The sequence below is a fragment of the Malania oleifera genome, chromosome 10 (assembly GCF_029873635.1).
Source record: "Malania oleifera isolate guangnan ecotype guangnan chromosome 10, ASM2987363v1, whole genome shotgun sequence".
Taxonomy (NCBI): domain Eukaryota; kingdom Viridiplantae; phylum Streptophyta; class Magnoliopsida; order Santalales; family Ximeniaceae; genus Malania; species Malania oleifera.
Genome location: NC_080426.1, coordinates 17,786,706 through 17,797,333, shown reverse-complemented (window position 1 = coordinate 17,797,333; position 10,628 = coordinate 17,786,706).

The following is a 10,628-nucleotide window of genomic DNA, read 5'->3' as shown; positions in this document are numbered from 1 at the left end:
AATAGGTTGTCGATTTTGATTTTTAGTTTCTATTTCTGGTTTTTGGTTTTGGTTTCTAATTTTTATTTTTCTAATTTTTTACAATGACATCAAACGGCCCCTAAGGTTTCCAAGATTTGGCCGTGCTAAGTAAATTTAATAATGTAAGATAATAATTAAAATAAAGTCCCAATAAAATATAATCCATAGCACAATAATTAACGTAAAAAATTTTGGTTAGTCTTCGAGCCCCCTGCTCGGATTCTCATGCTACCAATTAAGCCCCACAGCATATTTGTGAATTCCTGAGTTTTTTTTTGATTTATCTATCTTTTTTAAAAATATATATATTAAATAATACCCTATTCTAGGAAGTATTTTTCAGAATGATTCTGACGTAATATTGCTACTTGGTCCAACGAAATTTAAACAAATCTCACTGGACTAAGTAGCGACATTTGGTTGGGTAAGTTGGAGACGTGGCGATTTGCTTCATCTCTGCAAAACACTGTCACTGGTTTCACCCCCTTCAAGAGAGTGAGAACCATCCCTAGAGCCCTTCGAAGATTTTTTCCCATAAATCTTTGACCAGTCAGGTATATCCACTGGAACTGATGATCGCTTAACCACCTTGACTCCATGACTACTTGGATTGTTAGCTCTAGGGACCTTTCTTGGAGCAGTGGGTTTTCTCTATGCAGAAGAAGAAGAAGATGATGATGATGATGACGACGACGACCCAAAAGAGTAGTCTTTGAAATTCCTCATGATCTTGGAACTTGGATCTTCTCTCTCATTCTTTACAGCAGCCCAAACATTTGATTCTTCAAAATCCTCATCACTCACAGCATACCTATTTGCAAACCAGTATTCCATATAGCTACAAACCTATTTTTTATTATTTCTTTTATTTTTTTATTTATAGGTTTTCTGTTTTAATTTTTCTTTGCTTACAATGACTGGTATTTGAAAAATATAATGAAAGAAATAATATGATTAAAAGTTATTTTCTAGTTATTTGGCTTTGTCATAAATCATATTGTTCATTTTGCACTTAATAGTTTGTTGGACTCACTTCATTCTCTGGCGGCCTTACGCGAGTTTCTGCTCTACAAAACTCAGAGTGAGATAGAGAAAACCTAGATAAGATAGAATGAGAGCGTGTTGAGGGGTTCTGTTGCTTATAGAGATAGTTGGTGTTTCCCAATTAAAATGGCATATTTTTTGCTAGATGCAATGGTCAATTAAAATCGGATTCTAAATTTTTATTTGAAATTTTAAAAATATTAAGAATATATATATATATATATAGGAATTTAGATTACTAGCTTTTGTTAGGTTACACAAAAAAGTTGAAAAATAAAATAGACATACAATAACATAAATACATAATATATGAAATTTTGATTTTATGTTTTAATATTTATATTTTAAATTTTTTAATAATATTTAAATAAAGTTTTATTTTAATAATATTTTATATAAAAATATATAATTAAAACTATTTTTTCTTCTTCGTAGTTTTTTTCTTCAATTTAAATGCTTAATCCAAACAAAGTAGTAAATTTAAAATTTAGGGTATTATATTTTGATAATTCTCAATTTAGTTTAGATTTTTTAAAACAAAAAAAAAAGGATAATAAATTGTTTAAACTTACAAGTCAAGGTACGAAAATATATATATATATATATATATATTTTTTTTGTAATCATAAAATAAGATATGAATATGTGACAGTGTAGTGATATAAAGCAAGTAAAAGATATAATTTAACAAATTAAAAATGAGTTTTTACTAAATCGAGCTTCCAAACCACTTCCAAGCAGCTTGATTCATTTGCAACCCAATAATCCTACCTAGTTACAGCATTTTTATTTATTTCTTTTATTTTTTTTATTTAAAGACTTTTTTTGTTTTAATTTAGTTTGTTTGCATTAATTGAGATTTGAAAATACTAAATGAAAAAAAAATAATAGAAATGTAAATTAAAATAATAAGAAATTTTTAAAATTTTAAATTAATTTGTTTTAGTCTCAAAAAATGATTTGTGTTTGTCCAACACCTTTTTATTTATGATGTAATTATTTTCCTAGTTATTTGGCTTTATCATAAATCACATTATTGGACTCATTTTATTGTCCAATAACTTTACGCGAGTCTCAAGTATGCAAAGCGCAAGAGAGAGAGAGAGATAAGATGGATTGGGAGTACGTTGAGGGGTTCGGGTGCTTCTAGAGACAACTGGTGCTTCCTTATTAAAATGGTTTATTTTTTGCTAAATGCAATGACTCTTCCAATTAAAATTTGATTCAAAACTTGAAAAAAAATAAAGAAAGAAATATATAATAACATAAATACATTATAGATGAAATTTTGATTTATGTTTAAGTATTTAAAATTTTATATTTTTAATAATATTTAAATGATATTTTATTTAAATTATATTTTATATAAAAATACAATGAAAAATGATTTTTTCTTCTTTTCATTTCTTTTCTTTTGGTTTCATTCTTCAATTTAAATGTTTAATCCAAACAGCGTAGTAAGCTAAAATTTCAGGGTATTATATTTTGAAAATTCTCAATATAGCTTAAATTTGTTTAAACAAAAAAAGATAATAAATTGTTTAAACTTATAAGTTAAAGTATGAAAAGATATTTAAAGATTTTTTTTAAATCATAAAATAAGATACATGGTTGTAAAACGACACATATAAAAATATAATATAATAAATTTAAAAAAAAAATTTACCTACTCGAACTCTCAAATCAGTTGTGAGTAGTTTGATTCGTTTGCAATCCAATGACCCTACCCTACTACCACGTTTATTTATTTATTTACTTTGCTTTTTTTTTAATTTGAATATTCAATTTAGTTTGTTTGCAATAAATGACATTTGAAAAAAAATAAATGAAAGAAATAATAGGAATAAAAATTAAAATAATAAGAAATTGAGAAAGCTAATTTTTTAAATTAATTTGTTTTGGTCTCAAAAGGAAATTATATTTGCCTAGCACCTTTTTGTTTAGAATCTCCTAGTCATTTGGCTTTGTTAATCACACTATTCGTTTTACACTTAGTAGTTTGTTGGACTTATTTTCTTGTTGGTAACCTTACACAAGTTTCAACTCTGCAAAACTCAGAGAGAGAGAGAGAGAGAGACCCAAGACAAGATGGATTGGGAGTAGAGGTGAGTATATTTCGGTTAAAACTAAATTAATTGAATTAACTGAATAATTTCGATCAATTTGATTCGGTTAAAAAGTTATTCGAGTTGATTCAGTTTTCACTTTCGTTGAGTTTCGATTTTCGATTTTTAGTTTGGTTTTTGAGTTTAATATATTCGGTTAACCAAATAGTATAAATTAAAAATTTATAATTATATATATTAAAATATTTTATATATTATATATACACTAAAATTATATATTATTTATATTATCTATATAATTTTTTGTATATATTATGTTATTTATATATATATATATATTAAATCGGTTAATCAATTTAACTGAAATTCAATTCGGTTGATTTTGAGTTCAGTTAAGATGTAATTTAAGTTCGATTCAATTTATTAGTTTTCTTAACCAAAAGTCTTTTAGTTAATTTGGTTAATTAACCAAATTAACGGTACCAACCAAATGCTCACCCCTAAATGGGAGTGTGTATAGGGGTTGGGTCAGAGATAGCTGAAGCTTCCTGATTAAAATGATCTATTTTTTTGCTAAATGCAATAACTCTCCCAATTAAAATTGGATTCTAATTTTTGTTTTCCAAGTTTTAAAAAATTAAGAAAAAAATTATATATATAACATAAAGGAATTTAGCTTACTAGATTGTGTCAAAAATTTGACAAAGAAAATAAATATATAATAACATAAATACATAATAGATGAAATTTTGATTTTATGTTTTAATATTTAAATTTTTAAGTTTTAATAAAATTTTAAAAATAATTATTTAATTATATTTTATATAAGAATATAATGAAAAACATTTTTTCTTATTTTTAATTATTTTTTTGTTTCATTTTTCAGTTTACATGCTTAATTCAAATAGAGTAGTAATTAAAATTTAGGGTATTATATTTTGATAATTCTCAATATAGTTTAGATTTTTTGAAACGAAATAGGATAATAAATTGTTTAAGCTTATAAGTTAAAAGTATGAAAGATATTTAAAGATTTTTGTTGGTAATCATAAAATAAGATACAAACATGTAACATGGTTGTAATACAAGTAAAAATATAATATAATAAATTTTAACTGAGTTTTTACCAACTCGAGCACCCAAATCACTTGTGAGTAGTTTGATTCGTTCGCAACCCAATAATCCTACCTAACTACTGCCTTGTTTTTTTATTTAAATATTTTTCTATTTTAATTTAGTTTTTTGCAATGACTGATAAAAATAGGAATAAAAATTAAAATAATAAGAAATTGAGATAGCTAATTTTTTAAAAATTAATTTGTTTTAGTCTTAAAAAGGGATATGTATTTGTCTAGCACTTATTTGTTTAAGATCTAGTTACCTTTTTAGTCATTTGGCTTTGTCATAAATTACACCATGCCTTTTGCACTTGATAGTTTGGTGAGCTTATTTTATTTTATTCAATTTTTAGATATTCACATTTGTATTTTCTTTAACTTCGCTTTTTGTTTATGTGTGAACCTCTGATTATTAATGTAACGATCCAAAGAATAATGATATTTAAACAATAAAGAGGAAGGAAAAATGGAAACAGTAACCAAAGGAGGCAATCGACTTCGTCGACAAACGCACATTGCATTTTGAATATAATAACCCAAGGGATTTTCTCATGGCCTCGTCAACAAACACAGGTGATTCGTCGACGAGGGCAAATTTCGTCGACGAGAAGATATCGAGAGAAGATTTTTGGAAGTCTAAAATTCGTCGACTAGGGTGCAGGTTCATCGACGAACTTTTTACAGGACTCATTGACGAGATAACATGACTCGTCGACGAAGCCCGCAGTATAAATAGCCCTAAATTGAGTTTAATCGCAGAATCTTCAGCGAAAATCATCCTCTCTCCCTCTCTCTCTCTCCTACGACCTCTCCTCCTTTTTTCTTTGATTTTGGCCCCGTCAATCGCCAGATCGACGATCTGAGGCCACCATGATGCTCTTGGTTGAGTTCTCTTCAAGTCTACTGGAGTAGATCATCAGTGGGACGAAGTTGGAATTCATCCAAAATTTAGGGTAAGGTCTTTTAAGCAAAATTTGGCTTAGTAACAGTTGTAGGAAATGATGTAAGCAAAAAAATATTTATATTATGTTCTGGAAAATGTTGTTTTCAGGGTATTGAGTGGAAAACCTTGTGGGTGTAAGACCCATTACAATAGGGAGATTTTAGCAAAAATTAGGTAAGAGAAATATGCTATGTTAGGTAGTTTTAAAATGATTTTCAGTATAAAATGTATATTTTTACCAGGTTATTATTCACGGCATGACTTTATACAGTTTATTAATTATAAATATTATGTATTAAATTACTGTGTGGCTTGAGAATATAAATATAGTATAGAAGTATGTTTTACAATATTTTCAGGGTATGTTTGACAGAATATACAGCAAGTGAATATGTTTTATAGTAATCACAAAATACCATGATTATATAGTTTTCAGTACCATTATTACACAGTTTTTAGTACCATGACTTACAAATTACAGTTCAGTTCAGAAATACAGTTGATACAGTTACAATTTATTTAAGTGTCATGGTTAATACAATTATTTCATAATCATGGTAAATCAGATAGTTGTATATAAAAATATATTATATAGTATCAGATCTTATTGGACCATACAGCAGAGCACGGTATTATAACTACAGATATTCAGTTCAGAGTGCAACCACCTATTCAGATAATACGTGGTAGTAGGTCAATCGTGCCCAGACGTGGACAGACTCCCCACTAGATATAGGTTAAGGAGTGGCCGATCTGACTAAGGGAGTATAGTGGTTTACCCTAGTCGGCCAGCCAGGGTAGACCCCGCCTACGGGCTGTACAACACTGTCATGAGGGGTTAAATCATAACATACAGTTATCCACAGAGAAGTTTTCAGTTATTATTATGTATATACAGATTTACGGAGACAGGGAATATATTTATGTACATTAAAAGTATTTTGAGTAGAAACCTAAAGTATAGATATGTTAAGCAACTTGGAAAGGATGGTGGTTTATATTACTTGTATTGTAATTACATATTCAGTTATACATAATTATATAGCAACAAATTTTCATAGTAATGTAACTCATTTGCCACACACTAGCAATAGCATATTTCGTCTTACTCGGCATTGGCTCATCCCATTACTTTAACATTTTTCAGGTGATCCAAGTAGGCGAGCAAACCAGGCTCGCAGATAGAGGGACCTCAGTATCGCCCTGACATTAGAGTGAGTATTTTTGGGAGTATTTTTGTATAGCCCTAGCCAGTTGAGGGTATTTTGGGAAACAGTCACATGTGTATATTTTGGGAAACATTTTAGCACTCTAGTATTGTATATAATTACATATGGTTTTGTTTATTTGATTTCAACTTCTCGCTGCTTAGGTGGATGGTTGGGTTTAATCTAGTGTGGTATCAGAGTATGATAAATTTCATAGTATATAAAATAAAAAATAAAAAAAACCCCAAGTTAAATAGCAGGTCGTTACAATTTGGTATCAGAGCCTAGGTTGCTAGGTTTTGTAGACTTTAGATGTAACGACACGAAGAAAAATGGTATTTAAATAATAAAGAGGGGGAGAAATGGAAACAGGAACAGAAGGAGGCAACAAACTTCGTCGACGACATTGCATTTTGAATATAATAACTCAGGTGATTTTCTCATAGCCTCGTCGACGAACATAGGGGATTCATCTACGAGGGTACAAGAGGGTCTCGTCGACGAGGGCAAGTTTCGTCGACGAGAAGATACCGAGAGAGGATTTATGGAAGTCTGAAATTCGTTAATAAGGGTGCAGGTCCGTCAACGAACTTCCTATAGGGCTTGTCGATGAGGTGACGTGGTTCGTCGACGAATCCCACAGTATAAATAGTGTTTAAACTCAGTTTAACGTAGAAATTTCAGCGAAGATTCTCTCTTCTCTCTCCTTTACGGCCCTTCCCCATTCTCTGTTTTATTTCGGTCCCATCAGTCACAGGATCGACTATCTGAGGCCACAACGACGCTCCTAGCGGAGTTCTCTACAAGTTTGCCGAAGCGGATCATCGATGGGACAAAGTTGGAATTCATCCCAAATCTAGGGTTAGGTCTTTTGTTCGGAATTTGACTTTTCAAGAGTTGTAGGAAATGCTGTAGACGTATAAATAGTGACATTTTGTTATGTGATATATGGTTTTCAAGGTATTGAGTGGAGAACCCTACAGGTGTAGGACCTATCTCAGTAGGGGGATTTTACATAAATCAGGTAAGGGAAATATGCGATGCTAGGTAGTTCTAAAATGATTTTCAATATGAAATATATAATTTACCAGATTATTATTCAAAACAGGACTTTATACAACTTATTAATTATGAATATTATGTATTAAATTACTGTGTGGCTTAAGAATATAAATATAGTACAAAAGCATGTTTTACAGTATTTTCAGGGTATGTTTTACAGAATATACAACCAGTGGATATGTTTTATAGTAATTATAGAATACCATAATTATACAGTTTTCGGTATCATGATTATATAGTTTTCAATACCATGACTTACAGATTATAGTTCAGTTTAGAAATATAGTTGACACAGTTACAGTTTATTTCAGTGTCATGGTTAATACAATTATTTCATAATCATGGTAAATCAGATAGTTGTATATAGAAATATATTATATAGTATTAGATCCTGTTAGACCATACAGCAGAGCACAGTACCGTAGCTACAAATATTCTATTTAGAGTACAACCACCTATTCAGATAATACGTGGTAGTAGGTCAATCGTGCCCAGACGTGGACAGGCTCCCCATCAGATATGGGTTGAGGAGTGGTCGATCTGACTGAGGGAGTATAGTAGTTTACCCTGGTCAGCCAGTCAGGGTAGATCCCGCCTACGAGCTGCATAACCCTGTCATGAGGGGTTAAATCATGACATACAGTTATCCACAGGGAAGTTTTCAGTTATTATTATTATGTATATACAAATTTACAGAGACAGAGAATATACTTATGTACATTAGAAGTATTTTAAATAGCAACCTAAAATACAGATATGTTAAGCAACATGGAAATGGTGGTGGTTTCTATTATTTGTACTGTATTTACAAATCTAGTTATACATGATTATATAGAAACAGATTTTCATAGTATTGTAACTCATTTGCCACACACTAGCAATAGCATATTTCATCTTACTGAGGGTTGGCTTATCCCATTACTTTAACATTTTTCAAGTGATCCAGGTAGGTGAGCAGACCAAGCGAGCAGATAGAGGGCCTCAGTATTGCCCTAACAGTAGAGTGAGTACTTTTGAGAGTATTTTTGTATAACCCTAGCCAGTTGAGGGTATTTTGGGAAAACAGTCATATGTGTATATTTTGGGAAACATTTTAGCACTCTGGTATTGTATATAATTACATATGGTTATGTTTATTTGATTTGTGCTTCTCGCTATTTAGGTTGATGGTTGGGTTTAATTTAGTTTGGTATTAGAGCATTATAAATGTTATAGTATATAAAAAAAAAACCCAGTTAAATAGCAGATTGTTACATTAGAGTGTGGCGAAAGCAATACTTGAGTATAGGAAAAGATTTGAGGTTTGTTTGGTTGTCTGGGTACAGGATTTCCGTGGTGGTTTATGTATTTTTCCTGAGGTGACAATTTTAGGAAAATCATAGTAAACTATTGTCAAGTCGTGTGTCTAGGTGACAGAACTAGATATTGAGTTAAGGTCAGGGAAGGTAATTAATTTTGAATTGGTATAGGATAGGTCTGTATAGGAGATAAGGTGCTTAAGTGTGTTTCTTGTTTCAGGATGGACCCGGGAAGCAGTGGTACGAATGTTGGGGAGGATAGGTCAGGACCTTCCAGCAAAGATGGAGGAGATATAGATGTTCTACTGCGTTGTTTCACTTAGCAGGTGATGGTTGAGATAACCAGGAGCTCTAGGGAGCATGGTTGTTCGATCGAACAGTTTACTCGAATGAAGCCCCCATCCTTTGCTGGAGGAGATGACCCGATTGTAACTAAGAATTGGGTCTAGGACATCAAAGAGACGTTGGTAGTGCTTCCTTGTACGGATGAGCAGAAGGTAGTATTTACAGCATTTAAGTTGACAGGAGAGGCGAAGCGTTGGTGGAGATCAATGCAATTGATAAAGGAGCATAGGCCGGTTCCAGTACCAGTGACGTGGGACCGATTCAAGGAGCTATTCTTCGAGCGATATTTTTCTGCTATTGTTCGGAGCGCGAAGGCAGCAGATTTTATGCACCTAGTACAGGGGCAGATAACCGTATCTCAGTACGCGGCTCGATTTATCGAGTTGTCGCGTTTCGCTCCATATCTAGCTCTTGATGAAGAGAAAAAATAAAGGAAGTTTAAAGAAAGACTGAAGCAGAACTTGTTTGAGCAGGTGATTGGTTTCAGGGCTCAGACATTCACGGAGGTTGTAGATAGAGCTGCGGTCATTGAAAGTGGTATGCAAAGGGGTTTAGCAGCTCAAAATCAGATGAAGAGGCCGGCGCCTCAAGGCTTTCAGAATGGCTCCAGTAGGGGTCCATGGAGAGGAGGTCGTGATAGGGGAGATCAGAGGCAGGTGACAGAACCTCATGGGAATCAGGGTATGCTGACTTACCCGGTATGTCAGACATGCGGGAGACGTCATTTGGGGGAGTGCCGGGTAGGCAGAGGTGTATGTTATCGCTGTGGGAGACCTGGCCACATGGTACGTGAATGCCCAGGTCAGCCAGACCAGGTTCCAGATCCTAGGCCCTATTAAGGAGGATATCAAGCAGCTCGGGGAGGATATTAGGTGCCTTGTGGTGGCCAGCAGAGGAATGTGGCCCCAACACGAGTATATGCTTTGACACTAGGTGATGCTGAGGCTGTTACGGATGTGGTGACAGGTACATTTACTATTTTATCATATCTAGTTATTGTTCTTTTTGACTCGGGTGCTGCTTATTCTTTCATCTCTGCATCTTATGTTAAATTATCTGAGAGTGAGACCTAGATATTAGATATAGCGCTGTCAGTAGCTACACCATCAGGGCCAGTGATCAAATGTCAGAGGGTACTTAGGGGCTATCCGATAGAAATTCAGGGAAAAGTGTTACCAGCTAATTTGATTGTATTTGATATGTGTGGGTTTGATATAATACTGGGTATGGACTGGTTGGCTGTCAATCACACCAGCATTGATTGTCGTTAGAAAGAGGTAATTTTTAGACCCCCCGGTACGCAGGAATTCAGATTCGTTGGTTCACGGGTACGTGCTCCAACGCAGCTGGTGTCAGCTGTGCAGGTGAGCAGATTACTCCTAGATGGTAGTCAAGGGTTTATAGCGTTTATGAAAGAAGTATCTGAAAATGAATTGAAAATTGACAGCATCCCAGTGGTACGAGAATTTCCATATATTTTTCTAGAGAAATTACCTGGGTTGCCTCATGTGCGCGAGGTTGAT